Source organism: Silene latifolia, chromosome 5, assembly GCF_048544455.1.
Source record: "Silene latifolia isolate original U9 population chromosome 5, ASM4854445v1, whole genome shotgun sequence".
NCBI lineage: Eukaryota > Viridiplantae > Streptophyta > Magnoliopsida > Caryophyllales > Caryophyllaceae > Silene > Silene latifolia.
The window spans coordinates 50,570,429-50,593,851 of record NC_133530.1 but is presented as its reverse complement, the minus strand read 5'-3'; positions in this window follow the sequence as shown (position 1 = coordinate 50,593,851).

Sequence of the window (23,423 nt, the reverse complement as noted above, 5' to 3'; positions counted from 1 at the left end):
ATCCGCTCTCCACTTCCATCCTCAAACACAGCCTTGGTCCTCCTCTCCCAAATTGCCCAACCCCCCGTCATCAACTCCGCAAATTCCCCCGCCCTCATCTCTCTCTCATACCTTCCTCCACCCACTCCCTCACCCCTCAAACCCATACGTTTCCGAAACATCCAACCCAACCCATCCCAAATCCCTCCCACCCACCCACAATCCCGGATAACATGAAGACATGACTCAACTTGGTACAAACATCTAGGACATACCTCGTCAACTGAGCTAACTCGGGCGGCCAAATTCTTCTTAGTAGATAGGCATCGTTACTAAATACTAATATGTATTTATTTGGTCGTAATTCTCCCTTCTTTTCTATGCATTTTGGTCAATTTTTAGACGGTTTTTATGCCTATTACCTGCATTTTGCTTCCCTATTTCTCGTTCTGTGATTTTGTGTCTCGTGTTGTAGCATTTGAGACGGAAGGGAAGAAATGGGAGCAAGCTAGGTAGTTATGAAGACTGCATAGGAAAGAAGAGGAGAAGAAGCTGAGAAGAGCCTCCCAACGCAGCCGGTCTACCGGTTGAGCATCCTCCCTATGAGCAAAGGAAGAAAAGGATTAGAAGACTCCTAGCCGGGTGGGCCACTGGCAGCGGCCCACCGGTTTTACACACCTGATGACTTCAAAACTTGAGGAAAATTGCAGAAGATTCTCAGCCGGCCAGCCTACCGACTGGGAAAATCTAATGACCAAGGAATTGAAGCAAAACTTACAGGGATCTCCCAGGTGGGTGCGGACGCCGTGCCGGTCGGCCGGGTCGACACCCCTAAATTTCCTTCCTTTGTAATTTCTGACCTAAATTTGGTGTAACCTATAAATACCCCCCCCCCCCTAATTCATTTTAGACACAATACTCTAGATCTGAAAACTCTCTAATTTTATACAAGTTTCCTTAATTCAAGTTTTAATCTTTTCCTAATTAAACCTTAATTACTTAGCAATTTAGCCTAGATCTAGTTTAGTTGGATAGTTTACATTTGGGTATTTGGCTTGTAATAGAAGATTGTTGAAGAACTTCTTACATTTATTAATCAAAGACTCAATCTCTCCTCTTTGTTGATACAATTTCCTCTCTTTTTAGTTTAAATCGTCAATTGTTTACATTTCCATTTCCTTTTTAGTTGTTGTTTCACTTAATATCATGTTTATTACCATGTTTGCTTGCATGCTTTTCTCCAATTGTTTACATTTGTCCTTCAACTATGTATGAGTAGTGACCCCCTAGGGTTTAGGGAGAACCCAAGTGAGGAAAAAGGCTATGAATATGGGTTGTTGATGTTTGGTTATTGGGTAAATTGTTTGGTCTTTGTAAACATGCATAGAAGGTGTTTGTTGAAATGTGTGTATGAAAGTTCATGCCTTTCTCCAATTTACGCTTAGTATCTTGATGAATGAAAGTTTACATAGATACTTGATAGTGTGTTTATCAATAATTTGGATACATTGTGAAGATTTTGTGTTCATCTTTAAGAGAGTATAAGAAATTAGTTCTTCTAGGCCAATAATTACCCAAGACCTATTAATACCCATACTTAGCTTGACTTGCTTAGGGGAACCCAAAGACCTTAGCTTTTATCAATTGTTTACATCTCATTATCTTAGCCTACTTGCTCTTAATTGCTCTTGTTTTAGTTTAATTAATTTCACCAACTTCCTTGCCTTTTGATTAAACTTAGATTCAAACAAATTAAGTACAACTCCACACCATCCTTGTGGTTCGACCTTGATAAATACTATTTTTATTGGGTTTTATAAATTGTGTTTGATACCGAAAACGACAACTAGAATTCGGTTATTCAAATGGCGCCGTTACCGGGGATGACGTTAGATTGTACTTAGTTAGTTAAGAGTCTTAGCTTTAGTCTTGGTGTCTTTTGTTTGCCTATTTGAGTAGTGCTTTGTTTCTTGTAGAGTGACTGTCTTATTGCTTATCCCTAGTGCCTAAAAACACTAGGAGACTAACGATTTGGTGAAGTGCATGCCTAGAGGAAACGGGAATTCTTTGTTTAGTGACTCGGAACCGGAAAGGCTTTTTCGAGCTTTACGGAGTAGGACTTTATCAAGGGTTCGGATTACCTCTCAAACTTCCTCAAATCGAGCAACAACAATCACCCAAACGCACCTAGAAACCATTATACAAGCACAAACAACCGTCACCATTGATCCATTTGTAAAAAACCCTTTCCATAATCTCCAAATCTCAAATACAACACCTCAAACACCACTAATATATCTCTTATAAATCCACAAACGGCCGCTTTACGAGACCATAACCGGCCAAACCAGGATGACACTTCCGCTCCAATTAACTTTGGCACCCTAGCCCCCATCAATTTTGAAATCCATCCCGCCCAAGTTGGCCTAATTGATAAGCACTAGTAGAAAAAAAACACCTATTGTGTCAGTCGATTTACGTCGGTTCTAAGAAAACTGACGCAAAAAGTACTTAGTTTTGGTGGGAATGCAATTTCGGCCTATAGTTAAGTTTTTTGCGTCGGTTCTTAGAAGGAAGTGACGTATATAATGTGTCGGTTCTCAGCAAAACCGATGTATTTGATCAAATACATCAGGTTTGTTCTTTAACCGACGTATTTGATATAAGTTTTTTGCATCAGTTATTCTGAAAATCGATGCAAATGATATTTGATTAAAAAAAAACACCAGTTGAAACCTTCATATTATACACCCTCTCATATTATATACTTCTATAAAACAATTCATCTCCAAAACCCTAAGTGCTGCTCCATCGTCCCACCACCACCACCATCATCGTGCCCCACTGCTCCTGTCGCAACACTACCACCATCACCGTGCCCCACTGCGGGCTCATACAGCAAAGCTGTGCTGCCCTTCTTCTGCCGTCGTACGACCACAATCCCAAAGTCCAAAACCCACCGTAGCAACACCGCCATCCCAGTCACCAACACGAGTCTCCAATCCCTCCACTAGCCTCGCCCATGGTATTTTGAATCTAATTAATTCAATCCTCTAATTTGATTTTGAGTCGGTTCTCCTCATTACGGTCAAATACCCAGTTCCGTCCCCGCCTTTATTTTTGTTTCTCTCATCCCTCATGATCCATTCACACAAGCAAGGTAGCCAACCTGCTGCTCGATGAACCAATGCTTCTTCTCTACTCAAGCGAGTCCTTATCTGCTCCATATGATAGGTATAATCTCTCTCTTTAATAGTTCATTCTGTTAGTTATCGTATATGAGTAATGATATTTGCAGTTCGGAATTGATGCTACATTGGTTGCATTAGGTTGTTTGCAGATGTTATTGCCGTTGTTTGATAATTTTACGGGTGATTTTCTCTTGAAAGTATGGTGTTATTGAAAATTTAGTTAGGGTTCTAGAAATTGAGAGACTTGGGTAAATTTTGAAAGGTGGCAAAATTAGGGATTTAGTTCTCTCCATATGATGGTGTAGAATTAGGATACTTCTTGCAGTAGTTATATCCTTCTTCAACCTACTGATGTATCCGTCACTTTGTCAGATGCTGGTGAGTGGTGATGGAAGTGAAGAGCCAAAGATTGTGATAGAAGTTTCCTCTAGAACAATGGGGTCAACTTAGCTGTGAGGTAGTTTATTTCTTTGATGGATTTACATATGTATTGCCATCTGACCTTAAATGGTGGACTATGTTGTTTAATTGATCATAAACTTGCATATGACTGTCTATTGATGTTATACAAGTATCTTGATTTGCTTATATGTGACCTTTGAGAAGATGAGGATTGAAGTAATATTTCTTTAAAATTTTGACGGTTGAGTACAATGTAGGCTTATAAATGTTGGAAATGCTGAAGTGAATACCGTATTTTATATAAAAGGAGGCTCGCATTTGAATGATTGTCGTCTGAATAATTGGTTGGAATCGAATTGTCATCTAGCTTAAACCTAGGGATGGATCTCCATGAATTGTTTTCAGTCAACAGTGAAAAAGATGGGTGTCTTTAGTTGCTCTTTTACGCGGTCTTCCGTCGTACTGAAATATGTCGACTGGATTTGTATAATCTGCCATAAAACTGCATGTAACTTTAAATATATCAGGTGTTTTATATATAAGATAAGAAACCAGTTCAATAATTGGTGTCTTACCCTAAGACACCTATGAGATATAGACCGGTTATGATTCGGTTTCTTAGGCTTTTGTCAACCGGTTTCCTAGGCCTTTTTTGTAGTAGTGCAAGTTTGAATGGGTTTTACAACTTTCTTTTAGGCCACCTTGAGGGGGAGGGGGGGGGGGGGGGGGGTTGGAGATAAAAGAAGGATAAAGTAGACCAATAAAAGCAATTACTGTAACACCCCTTACATACCAAGGTGCATTACCAAGGACCACCCTAGCATGAGAGACTGTTACCATCTCGGTTGCCCGAGGATAGTATATCAAAAGAAACCATTTCACAACATTTATTAATGTATATAAAGTTAATGTTTACATAGTTCCAAAACCAAACCAAAAGAAATGTTTACTAATCTCAACAACTGAAAACAAAACAGCTAATCTCGTAGCAGCGGAAGCTAGACTCGAAGTGATGACTCCCCATCTCGTCCCCGTAGCTAAAAACAATCATCACCTGTCACAATCTGCTCACCATCCTCAAATGGATCACCACAGATTTACAAAACAACAACGGGGTCAGTTCACTGCATAATCAAAATAAGACAAAATACAACCAAGATAAACAGCTGTTCCATAACCAATCTCCAACTCCCAATCACATCTCGTAACTGACTACACACTAAACTGTGTAGCCATGCCAGATTACTTATACGGAGGGAAGCCCCGACCTTATTGTTCTTATATGAGACAAGGCTTAGTGGCCGTGAAATGAGTAAGGTGAAGAAAAAGTTGGACGGGTATGATGGGGTTGAGGTGGATGGTGTTGGGAGGTCGAGAGGTTTAGCTTTTATGTGGAGGAGAGGTTTTGATTGTTCTTTTGTGTTGGCATCGGTCCATTAAGGAGATTTTAGAGTGCGATCCAAAGAAGGGGAGTGGAGGGTGACGGTTTTTACGGATGCCCGGGTGTATCTGATCGTCATTTGTCTTGGGAGTTGCTGCGGGTTTTAGCGAGACAATCCTCTTACCATGGATATGCTTGGGAGATTACAATGAGATTTTATTTTCGACGGAGATGAAGGGCGGTAGTCGTCCCCAATGTCAAATGAATAACTTTCAAGATGCGATTGATGAGTGTGGTCTTCGGGATGTGTCGTGGGAAGGGTATAATTTTTCCTTCGACAATGGGCAAGTGGGAGCTGCTAATAAGCAAAGCATGATAGATATGGCGATGTGTAATGGGGAATGGCTAGAGTTGTTTCCGTATGCTAAGCTCTTTTATCTCGAGAGAGAATGGTCCGACCATGCCTCGATAAAACTTGTTCTTAATTCAAGGGAGAAGACTGGCGGGGGGAGACAGATGTTTAGGTTCGAGCACATGTGGGTAGGGGAGGAGGGGTGCGAGGAGGCAGTAGTTCGAGGGGTTGAGTGAGGATGGGGAAGTTTGGTGACTATGTTGAGTTTGTGTACTAGTGAACTGCAAGAGTGGAAGAAGACTAACATTCATAAGATTCGAAGACTGATTGGACAAAAACGAAAGCATATTGCCTTGATAAATAGGGCAGGCGGAGAGTATGGGCAGGTAATGAGAAGACGGAAATTGGTAGCGGAGGTGGCTGAGTTGTCTCGTCAAGAGGATCTTTATTGGAGGCAGAGATCGAGGGCCTTATTGTAGATACCTCATTTCTGCACCTCCCGCCAACCACCCAGTGATGATTGGGCCGCATGTTTGGTACGCGGAACGATTTTATGACATTTTATAAGTTCATTTACAAGTGATAGCTCAAACACTCGAGTCAACCTCATGGTCGTCATCTACGTGCCGATACGGTCGTTTTGACAGTAATTAGAGTTCATTCGAGTTCGGGTCAAAAACCGCTTCATTTTCTTAAAACCGTTTAAATGCCGAGTCGGAATGTTCCAGAATATTCTATAATTCTCTGGATATTTATTCCTAATTAAATTAATATTTTTTTAAGGAAATATCTTCCGTATATTGTGTTTCACGGAATAAGGAAGTGTATATCTACCGAAATTCCATAAAAAAACGCGGAAATCTTTCTTGCTGAGAAGGAAACCTCTAGGAAAATGATGCAGCAGGTGCTGCGCCTCTTCCAAGAGTCGCAGTTGCTACTGCGCCTCTTCCCCATCCCTCTTTTCAGGCTTTCCAGAATATTTCCGTGATTTGTTTCCGTATCCTTGTCATTCCTAAACTCCTTCGTGTGTTTTGTATAAATAGAGACCTTCGGTCTCCATATTTGGCACGCGAGTGTCCGCCCTTCTCTTCTCTCTTTGCATTCTAGACCACGCTTTTGCCTTCGACGCCTACGTGCTTGATCAATCGACCACGTAAGCTCAGATCATTCTGAGTCCCAGTCACGTTGCATCGACCGACCAATTTGACCAACTCCACTTAATCAATCTAAGCAATCTTTTAAATCCTTTAACAAGGGCACTTTCCACACATATTCGAGTCGAGTAATCACTAAACGATAACTTTAGTCAATCTCGTTTCGTTAAACATCTAAGTCTGAGGGTGTAAAATCCTATTTTATTATTGTACTTTTATTTTGTATCATTAATGTAAGGTCTGTATCAAAAGCACGTTCAAAACCGTCTTAAAAACCATCCTTTAAAACCGTATTTACAAAACAGCAAAGGTCTGACGTCGAGAAGAAACGCAGTAGCAGCTGCGCCTCTTCGAAGGATCGCAGCATTGCTGCGCCTCTTCCTGAGGCTGCCGTTGCTCCTGCTCTTCTTCTTCTTCCTCGACCTTCTGCAACTTTCTTATTTCTTTCTTTCCTTTTATTTCTTTTGTTCGTTTCAGTATATAATCGTGTCTTAACAAGTCCTTTTCAAATTATAACGCATATTTCGACTTAAATCCCTTATAATTCGATATTTGCGGGTTTTCGTCATCTATTTCAAACCCGGATTTTAGAGGTTCGATTTTCTCGTATCGATTATTTGGAATTCATATTCTCTACATAATTTTCTTTATTTGATTTCAGTTCATTCAAATTCTATTCAATTTTCGAGTTCAAAGTTCGTTCTTTTTTATTTCCGACACGAGTTCGTCGTATAGTCATGTAAATCGCTGTAAATTCTCATCTTTAATTTGTTTTATGACGGTTTCAGATGTATGTAATCTGTTAAATCACTTCAACTTGAGTTCTAATATCAATAATCGAACTTAAATTACCAATGAATGATATCAATCTGCGATTCTGACTTCACAGCCAGAGCCCAGCTCTAGAACAGACGCAGGGAGTGATGCGCCTCTTCTAGAGGACGCAAGTTCTAGGTTGGCTTCTGTCCCTGAACTCTTTCTCGTCTTGACGTAGCTTCTAATTACGTATTAAATCAACTATTACTCATATTATCACTTCTAATCTAACATATTTTTTGTATTTTAAATTTCTAATTTTATTTTCCTTTCCTCTTCGAAATCCCTTTTCGAGCGTGCTTTTGACGTAGATCAAATAAACCTTGTAATTCTTGTAATTTTATTTATCGTTATTATTATTGTATGATTTAATTGTATGACATTCACATGTATTTTAATCTAATATCTTACTTTGACCACATTGTTTGCTAAATTACGTGTTAACCGACATAGTCTAATTTCACATGCCAGGATTAATCTGTGTTTGTTGCATCGCATGCATTACATTGACAACATATCAAATATGAACGATTTCTCTAATCATTAGTAGAGGTCGCTATCGAGGCGGGCGGGATTAGGTGTTCGAATTAAAGAGCTTCCTAATACGTACCTCACCCCTTACTCTAGTTATCTCTGGACATCCGTGTCCATTGGCATCTTCGAGAGTCATTCTAGACATAGAATGCTAAGGGAAATGAGTTCTTAGTGTTTATGTCACTACTTTGTGTCTTGACATGGCACGAGGTATTCGAACGGTTCCAATTTTCCATAAAAATTGGCAGCGACTCCACAAATGCAGGCTTATTCAACCTTTCACCGGTTTCAATGCCTCACAAATCGGTAACGACCCATGACGTGCTTTGGCAAACCAAGGTTTAGTGGGAGAAGTGCCGCCGTCTCGAAACCAACACGCGGGTGGCCCATGTCCACAGTTTGGCGACTCCGCTGGGGATGATACACTTACGTGTTACCCAGGGTGAAACTTGAACAAGGTTAGGGAATAGTTTATACGAGACAGTTGTCGGTTTTCATTACTCGACCTTCTTAGGTCGTTTAATTTGGCCTTCTTAGGCTTAACCCAACCCATTCGACCAATTGTCCCGTTTGGACAGTCCGAATTCTTATCTGGGCCTAAAGATGGATAGCAATTAACGTCAACCATACCGTGGTACATACTCATGTTTGTATCAAGAGCTTTCACTACTCGAGGAAATGGACTAGGAACCGACCTTACTCTTGTTTGGCACGGACCTCTCCACAGACCAGGGTTTGATGCTTGGTATGGCAACCCACCTTTTAAGTTAAAACCCTTTTAAATGCACTCAGTATACCGTTATAATGCCCATATGCATGTTTGTATCATATACGTGATCACCATTTTGTAAACAAAACCTTGACGAAATTTTGTAAACTAAAATCCTTTTCAAAATGTAAATATTTTCAAAATGGCCTAAAATAGCGCAAAATAAAGCCGAAACTCTGTCCAAATATCGAGTCAAAATTCGGGCCTCAAACCCATTTCAAACCTCACATTGAGTCAGCACTCCTACAACTACACTACAGTTGTCTAGGAAAAACATTTCAAAATTCGTCATTTTTAAACCCCACTTGACACAGTGGCACACACCCACTTCACGAGTCGAGTCTCTTTTGAGTAAGTGTGCTAAAATGGTCGATCGTGTTTTGATTCGTCGTCGATCTCTTATCTTAAGTTCTAAAATGGTGAAACTAGTCACGGAAGCGTTAATGGTCAACCCCAGCCGTCCGTAAATGGTAATGATCAAGTCCTAGCTACACTCATTCGTCTCCAGACAAGCCGAGACCAAGTTTATGCTCGCCTTAATGCCATTGAAGGCCGAATTGTCACTTTAGAAGCTAGACTTCCTCCTGCAGAGGATGACATCGTTGACATGGTCATACACGACAATATCCCACCCTTTGTTGGGTAACCAGAAGTCAATCCTCCACCAGATCCTACTGAGGCTGAAAAACGACTCCATTATTTGGAGGAACAACTAATGTATCTCAAGGGAGATGACATCTACAGGGAAAACAACCGCAAAAATGAGGCAGTAAATGCTCAACTGCCAACTAACCTCAATATGACTGACATCCCGAAGTTTAAGGGGGATGAAAACCCATTGAACCATATTCGTGCCTTCAAAGATTATATGTGTATCAAAGGTATCAAGCCAGAGATGTTCCTAAAGATCTTTCCTTTATCTCTCGATACTATTTTTAAGTAATGGTTCTACTCCTTGGATCATAAGAAAATTGCTACTTGAGATGATGCTGAAATTGATTTCACCAAACCGTATGCAGATAATGCTGAAATTCAAGTCAATATGCGCACTCTAGAGGTTCTTACCAAAAATGAGAGAGAAGGATTCACCGACTTCCTAAGTAGGTGGAGAAGAAATAGCACACAACTCGTCGAAGGCCCAGATGGGACACGGGGGGCCCACAGGGACGCTTGGGAAAACAAGCGTTTGCATTTGTGGAGTCGCCACCAATTTATTGTGGAAAATTGGAAACCGTTCGAATACTTCGCGTCATGTCAAGACACAAAGTAATGACATAGACACTAAGAACTCGTTACCCTTAGCATTCTATGTCTATAATGACTCTCGTGGATGCCAATGAACACGGATGTTCACAGAGATTTGGCGTAAAGAGGTGAGGGTACGTATTAGGAAGCTCTTTTGATCGAACACCTAATCCCGCCCGCCTCGATAGCGGTCTCTACTAATGATTAGGGAAATTATCTATACTTGATATGTTGTCGATTATATGCATGCAATGCAACATCCATCGTTTTAAACCTAGCATGTGAGAATTAACTAAGTCGGTGAACATGTAATTTAGCATACATTAGGGTCGAAATAAGGATTTAAGGTTGATTACATGTGAAAGCAAACAAATGATAATAAAGAGTATAATATATAAAACAAACCATAATTAAAATTACAATAATTACAGTGGTTTAATTGATTTACGTCGAAAATACGTTTAAGACGGATAATTTGAGAAAAGAAAAGGAAAATAAATAAGGTCAGAAAACGGACAGATTAATGGTGATATTACAATTAATAGTCGATTAATACGTAAAACTAATAAACTTGGTCAAAGGAGAAACGGAAGTTCAGGGACAGAAATCACCTCGGAACAGGCGCAGCAGTGCTGCGTCCCTTGGAAGAGGCGAAGTGGTCACTGCGTCTGTTCCTGAAGTGAGTTCTGGCTGTGAAGCCGGAACTGCATATTGTTAGTGTTCAATGGTGATTTAATGATCGATTATTGACATTCGACTCGAGTAAAGGTGATTTAACAGATTATTTACATGCGAATTTGTCATAAAAGCAATAAAGAACGAACTTAAATTAATTAGAACGAATTAAAGTGAATTATAAACTAATTATAAATTATGTTTATTAATACAAATTAATTATATTTGCTATGTTAAACTATTGATGAAGATGGTGATAAACATATGAAAGATATACAAAAGGCGAATTCCAGAGACTTGATATGAACAAATCGAATCTCTAAAATTCGGGTTTGATTTTAATGACGAAAACCCGCAAATATTGATTACTTGGGATTTAAGTCGGATACTTAAAGGGGTGACAAATAATTATGAGTTATGTATTATAATTATGAAGAAAATATGAAGAAAATAAGAAAAGACGAATAAAAGGAAAGAATCAAGAAAGAACAAAGGAAGAAGAAGAAAGGCAGAAACCGCGGCAGCCTCAGGAAGAGGCGCAACAGTTGCTGCGTTTCTTCTCGACGTCTGTCCTCTATTAATTCGTGAAAATAGGTTTGATAAAGGTTTTATAAATCGGTTTTAAACATGTTTTCGAGGTAAATCTTACACTAATTTATACAATAATAAAATATGGGATTTACACCCTCAGACTTACATGTTTGACGAAACGAGATTAACTAAGTTAACGATTAGTGATTGCTCGACTCGAATGTATGATGAAAGTGCCCTCGTAAGAGGAATTAATTTAAATTGATTTGATTAATTGAGTGGAGTTGGTCAAATTGGTCGGTCATGCAAAACGAGACTAGTACTCAGAAGGATCCAAGCTTATGTGGTCGAAAGTTCAAGCACGTAGACGTCAATAAGCAAAGAGCGCGATCTTATAATGCAAAGGGAGAAGAGAAGGGCGGACACTCGCGTGAGAAATATGAGGAACGAAGGTCCCTATTTATACTAATCACACGGAGGAATTAGGGTTACGGTAAAACTTTGGAAACAAATCTCGAAAAGATTTGAAAATATGCAGAAAACAGCTGGGGAAGAGGCGCAGCAACCACTGCGGCTCTTGGAAGAGGCGCATCAAGTGCTGCGTCCTTTCCTCAGAAGTTTCCTCTTGCGGAAGAAAGATTTTCCGGGTTTCTGTTATGGAATTGCGGTAGATCTCAACTTCCTTATTGTATAAAATATGATTTCGGGATATATTTTGCCAAAAGATGAAAAGATTAAAATTATAGAATAGAAATATCCGGCATATTCCAGAACATTCCGACTCGGTATTTTAAACAGTTTATTAGAAAATGAACTCGATTTTTGACCCGGACTCCAAATGAACTCTAATTACTGTCAAAACGACCGTAGTGGCGCGTAGATGACAACCAAGGGGTAGACACAAGTATTTGAGCTATCACTTGACAATAAACTTACGAACTGTCATAAATCATTCCGTGTACCAAACATGCGGCCCAATCATCACCGGGTGGTTTGCGGGAGGTGCAGAAATGAGGTATCTACAGAGCCCCCACTTTGACTGAGGCTTGCACAAGGCAAAAGTCAAATTATAGCCATCAGGTCAATCAAAGATTACAACCTGACGACTATGGCGACGCGAGGCGGCTCAAGGGGTATGAGCCAAGGACCTATTGTCGAGAACATTTTAGAGTCTGTTGACTATCGGGGAGGGTCATTTAAAGTCCATTAGACTATGCAAGGAAGTTCGCCAGCCATAAGAAGAAACCATACCGGAGACTTCTTTCTTTGTCGAACTCCGAGGGGAAATACGTAATATTGAAGGGCAGCAGGACGTCGGTAGAAACTGCTCGAGAAATTATGCTTGCGTCGTCTCAAACGAACTTAGGCAAAAAAACTTGAGGTTGAATCTGCTTGCGTCGGTCTCAAGCGAACTCCATGTCTCGAGAAGAACAATCGGCTGTCATGAACTCTCGCTGGGAAATCATTGAGGTGTGTCAAAACACCGTCGAAGAAGACCTGCTCGTAGTTGCAAGCGAAGTCTTGATAAAGTACTGCGACAATTCACAGTCTGCTCGAAGATACGTGTCCGGACAAAGAATATCAAATGGACCAAATGCATGCTATATGGTGTTGGAGAAGAGGCGCACCAAAGATGGGCCCACGAATAACGGACTTGTAACGAATTTTTGAAAATTGAATTGGAGGGAAGCTGAGGAAAAGGCGCAGCAAGAGATGAAACCCTTGGAAGAGGCGCAGCACCTGCTACTTCCTTTCTTAAGTTCGTCCCTGTCTGAGTAAAAACTCGACAGAACCCGTGTTATGTTTATTATAACAAAACACAAATTCTTATTAAACTCTCTCAAATTCCAATGACATTCTACCAAAACTTGGTCAAAATCTTGCATTAATCATGACTAATCGAGGTAAGTGTCTCATTCTTGCTTAAACATCCGCATTTCGCTTAATTTGGATAAAAAAAATTAGGGTTTTTAACCCAATTAACTCGAAAATTTGGGGCTTTTCCCCCAAATGGATTTGCCTTGTGAAATTGATATTAGAAATGGATAATTGGTAGTATAAGGAACACAACCATGTATTCTTTTTGAATTTTCATTGAGTATTGAGCATTTGAGTAGAATTGAGACGGTTTCTCAGCTGTTTCGTAAATTGCTTCGAAAATGGCCTTAGGATTGCCCATTTGTGATGAAATTTGGTATTTGGGATCCTTGTGTGATGGTTAAACTTCCTACCATCTCGGAGTTTTGATTTGTGATGGCCTTTTCAGGACACTTTCCTAGGGCATAATCACCGTTATAGCAAAATGCTGCCGAAATTTCGACTCGAACCCATTACTAGGCTCGAATTTAGACTTGTCTTGACCCATTTTTCCACATGAGCGGTCGAGTTTCGAAATAAATGTCCAAAGAGGGCGGGAAAAGGCCATATTCGGAGCTTAAAAGACTTGGAATTTAATTTGACCGAGGCTCGCCGTCATTTGACGCGGCCTAATTTACTCTAATTTTGCAGGTGACATTGCTTCTATGTCGGGGAGGGCTCCCATGGATGTGGACACCGACTTTGACCCTTCTCTGTTTTTCGAGGAGGTGTTAGAGGAGGCGTCTTCTGAGCAGGCTATCGAGGAGGAGGCTGCTGAGGAGGAGGCCCCGAGGCGAGCCAATGTCGGACGAGGTGGTCGCCAGCTAGTGAGGGCACCTGAGTGGGCTGAGAAATGGGATGGTCACCATCTCATTTAGGCAGCGGAGAGTCACCTGTCTTACATGACGGTGAAGAGCTTGGTAATTCTCGAGCTTGCCATTCTTTCGTCATTTTTCCTTATTCATTTGCCATTTCATTTCTCTTTCGCTTTGAGCTAAAGATAGCTTTGCGTTGAATCGATACAAGAGGCCGAGAACTTGAGGTCTTTTTCTGGCTACACGACGATGATTGAGGCCTATGGGAGACTGTCGGAGGAGGGGCAGGCCATCATCGAGTTTGGAGCTTTCGGAGCCTTGGTGGGAGCGTGGAGGGAGATCAAGGAAAGGAAGCTTCGAGCTAACCTCTGCCTGATTCGAGCCTTCCTTGATTGGTACCGGGATACGACCTCAACCTTTCACATGCCTTTTGGTGAGGTTGGGGTCACGTTGGAGGACTACGACATGATTTCTGGTCTGCCGTGTGGAGAGAAGGCTGTGGTGTGGCCGTCGACGGCCGTGAGGGTGGACTCGGCTGAGGCCAGGAGCCTGATTGGTTGGAACCTGGCGGCGAGTGCTGCTACGGTTCCCAGGCTAGTGCCGAGCACTTACGGCAGGGATTACTTTGCGGGTAAGACCCCGGCGTTGGTGACGATAGATGGGAGGGAGGTGGCTTCTTCTCCTTGCACTGCAGAGAAGAGAGCCCGCCTGTGGCTCTGGTGGTTTTTGTCTTCACTCTACCTTGGAGACAAGGGGGAGAGGCTGTCGACGAAGCTTCTTCCCTTCTTTTCTGACCTGAGTGACCTAGGTCGTTGGGACTGGGTTACTCCTGGATTTGCGGTCCTCACAAGCTACATGAGGGCCATGGTTCGTCCTGAGCTGCTGGAGAAGGGGACTTCTTCTGCTACCGTCGGCCCTGGACTGTTGTTGGAGGTATGGACTTTCATTTTGTATCATAAAAAATCATTTCTTCTTTTTATCGAATCGTAAAAGATCGTCATTGATTGTCTTGCTTTGCAGGCGTGGGTGTACTCCTACTTTCCGGGCTTTGCGCCCAAGAGGATGGAGCCTGGGCCGAGGGGTTACCCAGTTGTGCGGGACTGGGTGATGTGTCGTAATAAGAGCCAGCGTTCTTCTTACAATATCTGTCGACGGGGCGTGAATGACCTGAAGTTCACTGACGTAAGTATTTTTGATCACTTTTCCTTCATTTGTTTATTCATTGCTTCTTAGAAGCGATCATAAGAATCATCTCTTGTTTGCATGTCTTACTGGGTGCCCAGGCCTTGGGTGGACTACCCCGACGCCCCTCCTTTCGTGGCTGAGGTCCTTCTACGTAGGAGCTCGAGTCGGCTGCTGCTAAGGTCGTCTATGGGTCCAGTGTGGATCTGGGCGAGCGCTTGACTCGTCAGTGCTATAACACCCCCTCATACCAAGGTACCTTACCAAAGACTACCCTAGCATGAAGGACTGTTACCATCTCGGTTTCCCGAGGTTAGTATATCAAAGTTACCAATTCCAAACAACCTTTATTAAAGTATAAAGAGTTCGCGAATACATGTTTTCAAAACCAAACCAAAACATAACTGAAAAAGAACTATTAATTACAAAGAAAGCAAGCTAAGTCTCTCGACGGCGAAAGCTAGACTCGAGTGATGACTCCCCATAACTGTCCCATAGCTAAGCATCTGTATTACCTGTCACAGTCTGCTCACCATCCCCGAACAGATCACCGCAGGTTTTATAAAAACAACAACGGGGTCAGTACCATTAAATCAATGTAAGACAAACAAACAATGCAACCGGCTGATCATCCACACTCTCCGGTCTCCCGATCTCACATAGTAACCGACTACACACCAAAGTGTGTAGCCCTGCCAGATTACCCATCGCAACAGGTAATCCACGCCGCCAGTGGGTGACCGCAGCCCATCCCACCAAGTCCAGCTCATCAACGAGCGACTAAAAATCCCTGTCCCTTAATGTGCACATCCCCTCCCGTGACGGGTTCCACGGAGGGCGAACTAGGGTGTGAAGCCACTCCCGCAAGTGACTCCACCACAATCACAACACACACAACATCACAGCTGTCACAACACCACAACCGTCACAACACAACAGCCATAATCCGATGATCAGCAGGTAACAACAATTACAACACAAGCACAGTCTTAAATCAAGTAACAAGATGGCAGTAGGGAAACCCTACCTTTCCGCAATCCAAGCACACATAAGCAATCAATAGCAATTCCTCATGACACCGTCACCTACATACAATAATAACATAATTCCAATTACCATATCGCACTATCCCATTTCCCCCAATTCATAAATAAAGGCAAAACCCTAAAAGAACATAAATGACATGGGGAATAAAACTTACCAACAGTAGAATGAAAGATTACACGCAAGGACCACGACGATTGCACACACAACGAAATTAGGGGATGATTAGGGAGTGATTAGAGTGATTGTAAGATGATTAGAGTTGAAAATGATGTTTTAGAAACTGACGTTGCATATAAAATAACTCTAAACATTCCCTAATCAAACCGGTAAAATAACACTCGCCAGGCCTGATACTCGGTCGAGTAAAGTTATACTCGGCCGAGTATCCTCTATTCGGTCGAGTATTCTCCATACTCAGCCGAGTATTCCTCGGCAGAACCGAAACAAACTCCACAACTAGCACTACTCGGCCGAATAGGCTCTACTCAGTCGAGTATACAACTTAAGAAAAATCGTAGTATTACAGTCTTCCCTCCTTAAAAAGAACTTCGTCCCCGAAGTTCCAACCCAACCTATAAAACATGGACACCTAACACCAATTCCACTAACCACGCTTACTAGATAACATATCCTCTCAATATAAACTCCATAATATTATCGAACAACCACAATATAATGTTGCCAACCTTGTCTCACTTCCGTAACGCTCACTAACAACTCAATACCAAGACAATCTACAAAATAAGATCAACCATCAAAACAGAATGTTACATTCTACCATCCTTAAAACGAACTTTATCCTTGAAGTTTACTCACATATAAACATACTCACACAATCCGTTACTCTCACTCATAAACATCATACTACTATGAGCACTGCCATTACCTGTAATAAAATCGGCAATCACACAAATCCATCGCTATTCTGCACCAACACTCAAACTTCCAATTGCAAACTGTATGACCATCAAACTCTCTTGTCGCATCCTACTCCTCTTAAGATGAATGTTACGTCCTCGTAACTCACTAATACTAGGTCCTTTGCTATACCTCCCATAATCCTCATTACTACTGCATGACATCGATAACCCACTATAACCTCAACACCTACAACCATTCCTATATCCAGGACTCTCTTTCTTTAACAGTTCTCGTGCCTCCAATTATTCTGTACTCCCATAACATATATCATAAAATCCTCAGTATAGACACTACTCCATCTCTTCAACATTACCACAACACGACATACTTCTATATACATATACACTCATCTCTACAATCTTATCTCACTATCCTCAAGTGTTACACATACTTACATTAGCTTCTCAAGTTCATCTTCTTTATTACCACTACTCCCTTAACTTTACACGATACTAAGTCCTAAAACTCCGTACTCCCTGTACCAAGAAAAGGTGCTAAACCACTTGTAGTTTCCAGATCATACCACACATGTTCCACAATTCTCTTGCCACAACTATGTCCACCGATGCCTCAACTAAAACAAGATCAAAAGTACTCCAACCACCTCTCACAACTGTGTCCCATTAACAGAATATTACCATGCCATGACAACAATAGAACCATACCCAACTCTCTCTCATATCATACTCTATAAAAACCAATAGGGTCATACCCATACCGACACTGGTAAGAAACATCGGGAAATAACACAACGGTCTATATGCGCCGATCGACACTGACAAGAAATAGCAGTATCAAACAACAATCTATGACAACACGAAACACTCGTATCACAACACGAATTACCGTGCATAGTGCACAACAACCACATCGATAGTCATCACAACTTTTACAATCTCACAACACTGACTCAGCACAACTTCCTTGACCACGAGACCTTCTTAAATCTGCTCTACCAGATCACGACGCAGCACATTAGACGGGATCACAAATACCAACCTTATGAATACCATCCATACTATGACTCTTAAGGCCAGAACCTCACACCATTACTTACAGATATCATACATACGCATATAATTATAACTTGTGATGCGGAACACACATATATAACGACTCATAACTATCACACCACATCGTTACTCGTGAGGTCAGGACCTCACACCAAGTTTTACACACTTCATGGACCCATAATCGAATCTAACTAGCCAATCCTGATCACGTAAGTTACCACTTGACAATGAATACCTCTCATCCGGACTTGACTCAGGTGCCTTTCATAACATTTCCTCTCATACACACAATTATCACCCCTCTGGCAAATGTAGCCATAACATCAATACCCAACTTCCAGCGAACACCTCATATATCCACATCTTATACTCCCTCACAACCAAACATTCTAATCACCTCCACAAAATCAACCTCATTAGAACAACTAACTTCCCTAAAGTAACATCATCCTCAACCACTAGAGACAATACTATGACACCAACATCCTTCATGTGAGTACTCTCTTACTATCACTTCTTAATATAACACTCCGTTTCCTCTCTTCGGTTGTCATCCCAAATAATGAAGATCCAATCCATACACAAAATCTACCTCAACATTATTCCCAATTCTATTCTTTATCATATCGTTACCTAACTCTCCACCAAATTCTCTGATCAATCAAACACTTTACAAGCTTCTTATTCCCTTAATACCTCGAAACTCATGGCTAACATGTCGTCCTGCTCTCCTATATAACCATTAACTCACACCCTCTAGCGAGGCTATCGTTCATTTCCATAATTTCCTACCTTCATGCTCCTTAACTCCGGTCAACGTTCTCTCAACTTACTTCCATCCCTCTTTCCCCCTTTCTACACAAGAATACCAATTAATAATTCATCTCCTTTCTCTTTTCTAACTATCTCTTTAGTAATTTGTTTATTCTCCCATAGCTCCACAACTCTAATTCCATTAATTCATATTAATATCTTATCATTCTTCTTATCATTTATCCTCTCTCATCTTGCTTCTCACTCACCCTTATCACCATCAAGTCCACGCACTAACAGTTACTCTTCAATTAGTCGTATCTCCCTTTCGTATCTCTAGAAACCAAAATTCACTTCATACCGTTAACTGTCCAAAGAATTACACACTAGGCTCACCCCTTGATATTCCAACTTCCCAAACTTAGCCACTATCTACAAATCCACATCGCGACATAAATTCCTCTAAGTTCACTATATACCTCTCTTCCCTATCTTCTTACAACAACCTTCCATTACATATATCCTTAAGCAACTCTATCCTAGCTGTCTCCCTCCATAAATCCTTACACATCCAAATATGCCACTATTCGTATCCCTTATCTCAATATTTCATTCTCATGCTTCTTTACACTTACATCACCCTTGCCCATATACACTTACTTTTATACTACTCAACACACGACTATATCACTCATTATATCTCACAAAACATGCTATTTACCTCGATTAGCTCATCATTCTTCCCTTTTCTTTTTCCACTATCATTCACAACCACATTAACACATGTCTTCCTTACCCAACACATGTCCCTCATAAGCCGGCATTTTCCACGTCATAACTTCCGGTAACTTACGTATCAAGACCGTCACACATAAAAAAGAATGCGTTAAGACTCAAATCATACATGTGTATATGCCCTACGACTCAAAATAATGTAAACCATAGCCACCGGCTCAAAACAAAAGTAAGAACATAGCCACCGACTCAAAGTGGCCGCCCAAAGAGGTACTCGGTCGAGTACATAACATACTAGGTCGAGTACAAGGTACTCGGTCGAGTAACTATATTACTCGGTCGAGTTTTCGACTCCAGAAGCAAACTCAATTGTCGCAGAAGGATTACTCAGTCGAGTATTGGGAATACTCGGCCGAGTAGACCTTACTCGGTCGAGTATTACTTTACTCGGTCGAGTACCAACACAGTTCTCAGCATCGTCCAGTTTTCGTAAAACAGTCATATCTCACTCGTTACTTGGTCATTTTGGGCGTGTGACCTATCGTTAGAATTGTAAGAGGACAAGCTATCACCTCAACTTAGAATCACAGCAATATCATTTCCAGAACTCGACTTATGACAGTTTTAAGACAACCCTTCCAAAATCGGTTTGTATACAAATCAAAATTTCTTAACAAAACAACTTAAACATGCATAAAACAAACAATAACGACCCAATACTTCTAAAAACCAGTACAGAGGTGAACTTTTATCATACCCACATGAAAATTAAACACGACATTCATATGCATAGACGCATGACCTTACTCACATGCTACTACCAACAACCAAACATTAACATTATCATGATTATGTACCCATGTACCACTACTCTTTTGAAATCCACATAATAAATACTTAACATGCCAACATATTCCATACCAAATCCGTTTCAACAAGTTTCACCATGTCTTACACATGTTCCCACACATCTCACTTCCTTTCACATGATTCAACCATTCAAGTTCCACATACCACACACACGCATCAAAAAGACTCACAACAAATTCCCCCTGGTGATCGGCTTGAGATTATGAGGGCCATAGTGCGACTTCGGGACGTCTCCCAAGTCTTTGCGGTAGCTCCAAACAACTCTCCCCGGGTTCATTTTATTTAGACTCTCTAAGTTCATTGGGTTCATTAGTTTTAGGTGCCAGAATCTTCGGCTCTGATACCACTTTGTAACACCCCCTCATACCAAGGTACCTTACCAAGGACTACCCTAGCATGAAGGACTGTTACCATCTCGATTTCCCGAGGTTAGTATATCAAAGTTACCAATTCCAAACAACCTTTATTAAAGTATAAAGAGTTTGAGAATACATGTTTTCAAAACCAAACCAAAACATAACTGCAAAAGAACTATTAATTACAAAGAAAGCAAGCTAAGTCTCTCGACGGCGGAAGCTAGACTCGAGTGATGACTCCCCATAACTGTCCCATAGCTAAGCATCTGTATTACCTGTCACAGTCTGCTCACCATCCCCGAACGGATCACCGCAGGTTTTATAAAACAACAACAACGAGGTCAGTACCATTAAATCAATGTAAGACAAACAAACAATGCAACCGGCTGATCATCCACACTCTCCAGTCTCCCGATCTCACATAGTAACCGACTACACACCGAAGTGTGTAGCCCTGCCAGATTACCAATCGCAACAGGTAATCCACGCCGCCAAAGGGGTGACCGCACCCATCCCACCAAGTCCAAACTCATCAACGAGCGACTAAAAATCCCTGTCCCTTAATGTGCACATCCCCTCCCATGACGGGTTCCACGGAGGGCGAACTAGGGTGTGAAGCCACTCCCGCAAGTGACTCCACCACAATCACAACACACACAACATCACAGCTGTCACAACACCATAACCGTCACAACATAACAGCCATACTCCGATGATCAGCAGGTAACAACAATTACAACACAAGCACAGTCTTAAATCAAGTAATAGTAACCGAGTAGGGAAACCCTACCTTTCCGCAATCCAAGCACACATAAGCAATCAATAGCAATTCCTCATGACACTGTCACCTACATACAATAATCACATAATTCCAATTACTATATCGCACAATCCCATTTCCCCCAATTCATAAATAAAGGCAAAACCCTAAAAGAACATAAATGACATGGGGAATAAAACTTACCAATAGTAGAATGAGAGATTACACGCAAGGACCACGACGATTGCACACACAACGAGATTAGGGGATGATTAGGGAGTGATTAGAGTGATCGTAAGATGATTAGGGTTGAAAATGATGTTTTAGAAACTGACGTTGCATATAAAATAACCCTAAACATTCCCTAATCAAACCGGTAAAATAACACTCGCCAGGCCGGATACTCGGTCGAGTAAAGTTATACTCGGCCGAGTATCCTCTACTCGGTCGAGTATTCTCCATACTCGGCCGAGTATTCCTCGCCAGAACCGAAACAGACTCCACAACTAGCACTACTCGGCCGAATAGGCTCTACTCGGTCGAGTATACAACTTAAGAAAAACCGTAGTATTACAAGTGCTCTCGCGATGCCTTCACAGTTCCCATTGATCCTCCTTGGACGATGTTTAGGGATACTTCTGACGATGAGAGGGAGGCCGACTTAGCAGACGTTGGTGGCGATGCTCTTCTCCTTCCCGGTGAGAAGTACTCTCTGTTTGTTTGCCAGAGGTTGGCGTACTGGCCGGTTGTGGTAAGTGTTTCATTTTCCCTTTTTGAATTGACTTTACAAAATGATGAATGATTATAATAAAGACTTCATTTGAATTTTGCAGGAGGTTGAGGAGGCGGGTGTCGAGCCCCCAGCGTACCCCGATACCCTTGAGTACACTGACGCAGCGGGGATGACGACGATCTCCGAGCTCCGCGACTTTGGCGAGGCGGTGACAGATGCTGGCCTGGAGGAGTGACAACACTTGATTAGGAGGGTAAACCCCGGATTCAGTTGGCTTTTATTATTGTATAAGAATACATTTGTTCATTTCATTGAAAATCCTTTGTTTATCGAAATGCAGGTGGCGCCGTCTCGGTACGTGGCGTTGTAGAGAGTGGCCAACCGGCTATAGGCTACAGCCATCGAGGCACTTGCTGGCGGCTGAGGACGACAGGTATGAACCTTTCATTTACTTTACTTCGAATTCTGATGTAATTTTCTCGCATTTTGTTTGTAATGATTGAAATGAGGCATTCCTTTGTCATTTGCAGAGGAAGCGCGACCTGGAGCGGGAGCTGGCACAGTCCTAGGAGGAGACGGCTCATCTGTTGAGGGAGCTGGAGGTCAAGAATGCCGAGATCGCTGCCCTCGAGGCTAGGGTCACCGAGCGAGGTGGCGACCAGGAGTAGTTGTCTTTACTTGTGTTGTCGTCGGCTGTGCTGTATAAATTTTGTACATGTAGTACTTCATCTTGGATTTTTGGACTTTTTTTTGGGCAGGAGCCCTCAGTTTGATGTACATATGACATTTTGATTGTATATATAATGGCCTGAGTACCTTTGCTGCTGGGTTGTTTGTTTGTTCCTGCAGGTTAGCTTAGAACAGGTTTGGTAGATGACGGTTTACGCCTTCATGCTGCCGAAATTTACATAGAAACTACACGTAAACACATAATGTATACATGGCGTAAATTAGCGCAAAGCGAGGAAAAGACCTAAAAAATGCAAAAAAAAAACCTGCCCAGAAATGAGCGGAAAAAATTGCCAAAAAATGACTGGACGGTAGGGAGGGCTACCCCCTAAAAAAACGAAAAAAGAAATGTATAAGTTTGAAATGAAATGTGAAACATGGAGTGACATGACTCCCTCAAAAAATAAAATAAAATGAAATGGGTAAGTGTGCTTATTTGGCGAGAATGTCAATTTCGTCTCGAGAAGCGTGCCCGAAAAATTAGGAAACATAAAATATGTCAATTTGACGGAATTACCAAAATAATAATATCCTATAGGAATGGGAAATTATAGGCAAAATGAATTAGGAAATATCCAAACCTGAAAAACAAGAAAATCAACCTGGGGAAGAGGCGCAGCACG